At 35.5% G+C, this 4,406-nt stretch overlaps 1 protein-coding gene across 2 annotated transcripts in view; it reads right to left on the reverse strand.

Annotated features, from left to right (window-relative positions):
- The window catches only part of LOC117175973 (myoneurin-like), a 48,023-nt gene that overhangs the window by 21,801 nt on the left and 21,816 nt on the right, over nucleotides 1-4,406 (reverse strand). The window lies entirely within an intron of this gene.

The raw sequence follows: 4,406 nt of genomic DNA on the forward strand, positions 1-4,406 counted from the left end.
ACGTGACTAACTTGTAAATAATACCTTTGTGACCTGAATAATCATGTGCACAAAGAAGGGAAACGTCTTTTTATCCTAGGTACACAATATTCTATTATGATCAAAGGACCCTAATGACACTTTTTTTCTCGTGTGAGGTTGCAAAACAAGCTAAGGAAATTGCGAGTACTGCATTCACCCGCGAAAAAAATCTCAATCAGGGGCCGTGTGTCATTGGGTTGTCACGTACTATGTCGTGACCCTATATCTATATATTTAATTATGAATCATTAAACTCTAAGGGAATTGAGAATGCTCCTATGTGTAAAAACGGCCCCGCCCAAAGACTATAAATTGTATCGATTTTGAAAGAGATAGAAAGAAGAGGAATAAAGAAAATAATAGGGTTTAATCCCCGCTTTCATCGCTGATGAAATCATCAAGAGAAGTTGGAACTCATGTACATGGTGGAATCTACAAAGTATTGATTTCTGGAAAAAGGAATAACTTGTTGTATGGACCATTGTCATGTGGCACTCTTTGGATAATAAAAAGCCGCTTTATTCTTTTATGACGTAGTCTAGAGTCATCAAATATACCTTGGACAATGCATGCTATGCAATTTTTCAAAGACTTGGAAATTTCCGAAAACCTACACGTGGAAGAGGTTGGAAATAACTGCACCCGCTTAATTACATGTGGACTCTTTAATTATTGATTACACGTGGACCTTTTCCGTTCAGCAGAAATTTCTAGAAGAACACGTGAAAAACGGTGGTACTAAAGTGTGCCCAACCGAGTATAAAGAGAGGTATCTTGGACCCAGAGTTCAGTTGTTCGCAGTTCAAGAGTTTCCCAGCTAGCGGAAGATCTGCGGGTTTCGTTGTGTATCTAAATACGAATTTCGAACCTTCTTCCTTGAGGGCCCGTCAACCTCTTTAAGTCTCAATCAAATCAAATCAACGCGAAGCTAAATCAAATTTGGGATTCAGTTCCTTTCCACTTTCCTCAATAGCATTTACCTACATTTCCTTCAGAGTCGTTTCTCCCCTAAAAATTCTTGTAGCCATTCCCTACCGCTATATTGTTCTTTCAGTAAATGTATTTTACTTGTCTGTGTTCCATATCCCTCACTTATTCAATTTGACCCCTGAAATCCTGTTCCCTTAGCCCAGAACCATACGTTCTGTAGATAAATCAGGAAATATCACTGACCACGCATGTACTGTTCCTAATTATCATCCTAGGACGTAACAGGGTGTTTAAAATTTGCAACTACTGTAATTTTATTTGTTATTTTTGGTAATCGACCCCCCACCCCTCCAGAAATTTATTTCTTTTCAGAAAAATAGTCCGCACTTTCTTCTTAAAAGCAGTCTACATTAACCCGTGTCTCCGGGCTTTTAGATGTCGCGCCGCGGGTATGGTTGAGAAGAGCTGCAGGGGGTTGTATGGCATTCATTCAGGCATGAAAAAACAGACCAGCAGTGGGGTTCCGATGGCTTAGGCCAATTGAAGTCGATGGGACTGCTCGGATTATTTCGTGTGCTCAAATGAGCCTGTCTTTGACCTTGAAAACCTCGCATCTGTCACCTAAATATATAGTAATTTAAGCAATGTTAATAAAAAAGAAGAGTACATATAAATTTATTTTAATCAACAATGTTATACTACGGTTTCAAATTAAATATTCACAATAATATTTCTTGTTCATATTTAATCATTTAAAACTTCTGCCGAATAATTCTAAATTGGTGGCCCTGTCCTAGTTACTTAACAGGGAAGTATTGGAAACAGAGTTCGATCCACTTTAGGTATCGGAGTCCCACTGCAGTGTTTTATAACCTCCAACTTGCAAGCGTTAACATAAGAATTGTGAAACTGTGTCTTTTTTTGTAGACAATTAATCTAATATTTATTAAGGTAAGCGATTTCTGTTAAATATCATCTTTGTATGTCTGGTTTTGAAACAGCATAATGCGTCATTTTGGAAAACGTGTACTTCCCCCCTAGAGTGTTTTACGAGATATTTTGTTTTAAAAGAGTGATGTGCTTTTGGACCCTGCTGTCATCGAATTGTTTAATCAAGCGAGCGATATAGTGTCTTGACCGTTTATCCAAGAGAAATATCTCATTTTGAACGAGATGCTCAACACCACGCAAACGTTTCAAGTACGTAAGTACAAAACACATTGATTTTCACGTACAACAAGCAAACTTTCTTTCTCATTTCCGTTAAATATTCACTTAACCTTTGTCTTCGTATTACATAAACAATTTTCAAAATATTTTTTACCACGCAGTAAAATCAATCGGGAGCGGTTCATGTGCCATGATTCGCTGTTCTTCTCATTTAATTTTAGTAAATTAAAATGTATTCACTCCTTAAGGAATATTCGAAGAATAATATAACTTATTTTCAACCTCTTCTCTTCACCATCAATCCCCTTTTATTATTTAAAACATAGGGAATCAGTTAAGAAATACTTTGAAACTTGTCACTTACCGAATAAAAATAACTCAGGTTCAAAACAAAAAATACCGTCTTTAGCCCGTGAACGAAAATTAATTTTTTTTTTCATTGAAAATATTACATAAATCTTTCTACAGTTGTACTTATTCCAAATTATTATTTAATAATTACTTACTTCAAAGTTTTATGATCTCACAATCTGAAAATATACATTGGGAATTCCACTTAGATTAATCCCATTTAAGTGGCTCCTAGAATTCCATTCCTCAGAATTTTGGCATCGTGGGGACTGCGGGGCAGAGAGGGAGGCAGTGCTCAGTCACGCTTGGCAAATAGTAGCGTATCGATAAAGTGGGCCGTACCCTCAGAGCGTTAATTGCCTTAACTGTTAGCATGCGTTCAAATCCAACATAAATGTTTTACACGGCCCTCATCGTTTACGTTCGAAGCGAGCGAATGTTCTGTTCAATTTAAGTTAAGTCACCTTCATGTCATTAACAATTGTAGTGTTATAAACAATGGTAGGTGACTTTTGAGTGGTTTTGGATATTTATCAGGCAATTTTCGTTCTTAAACTAATTTAGAGTAACATAAAAACATATGAAGACAAAACGGAGTATATTTCTTATTGTTATAAAAAAATGTATAAACATATGCACAGTTTGAGCAATTTTTGAGTGTTTGAGGTACTTTTTTAAAAAGTTCTTTGTTTGAATTGAGTGTGATGTTGCAATAAACTATGTTGCAATTTTATGTCAATTGTGTTATTATTATAAACAAATTTTAAATACAAATGCACAGTTTGAGTAATTTTTAAGAGTTTCAGTTTTTTTTACGTGCTTTGTTAGAATTACGAATATTATAATAATACAGTTTGGTGTTTTCAAAAGATAAATATCAAAAGTATCTTAGTTTTATATAAGTGATAGTTCCTGAAGTTCTGGATCTAATTTCGATCCTGATTTTGTTGTGAGATTTCTTTCGCTTGCTGTGACTGACTCACACAAGATAAACAATTTCTGAGTCAAGTCTTCGTTAGTGACAACTCGATTGAATTTTCTGGTATGAAATTCTCTGATGCAACGAACATCTTTATTTCTTGCTTCTCGCGCTTCTTCAGTCAACTGACCAACAGGAAGAAAGGCTGTTCGAATGAAGTCCCCACCATGCAACAGGATGTTGTGCACTACCAAAGGCATGTAAACCCATTTGTAATGTTTAATGTAAAGTTTGGCAGTCTTCAAACAATACAAGTCAAATTCACCTGGATGGACATGATTTCCACAATTTAAAAACTGAAGTATGGTACTACAATTCTTTATACGCTGGAGATTAATGCCTGCGATCAACAATTAACCCCACTTTTTCTAAACTTTTCTTGAATAGTCTTCTTTCTTTGAGCCATCAGCTTTTTTTCTTCATCCTGTAGAGTTCTCCAGCTCTTCTTGAAAGCTTCACGATACACTATAAACAGAAGATACTCCATAAGCGTATAAGTGCGTGAAGTGAAGAAATTCCGAATACGTAATTTTCTGGCTGTACCTTTTAGAACATTTTTTAAATCGTTCATTTCTGTAGGATTTGCTTTAGATATAAAGTAGGATGCAGCTAATGGCATTGCGGAAACTGCCTGACACACTTTTTCATCAACCATTGTGAAAAACATTTTATAATGTACACAAAATTTAAAATGATTGTTTTTAGTGGTTTTTCGTAACAGTGCAGCAGTTTCTTTTTTTATTGAATTTACTAGGCAGTCTGATAAGTACCTGAAAATTCTAAGAGATAGCATTAGTATTCACTAATGTGAACCATTTTCTTCGAGCTTGATCCTTCAAATGATGCCTGTCAAAACTTCAGCCATTCATGTTTACGCATTTACAAGTTACAGCACAGAGAAGCGACTAACCTCCGAGCTTTTTTAATATGGAAAAATCTGAGTTTCGAGTTTTGA

This window comes from Belonocnema kinseyi, chromosome 1 (genome assembly GCF_010883055.1).
Source record: "Belonocnema kinseyi isolate 2016_QV_RU_SX_M_011 chromosome 1, B_treatae_v1, whole genome shotgun sequence".
NCBI lineage: Eukaryota > Metazoa > Arthropoda > Insecta > Hymenoptera > Cynipidae > Belonocnema > Belonocnema kinseyi.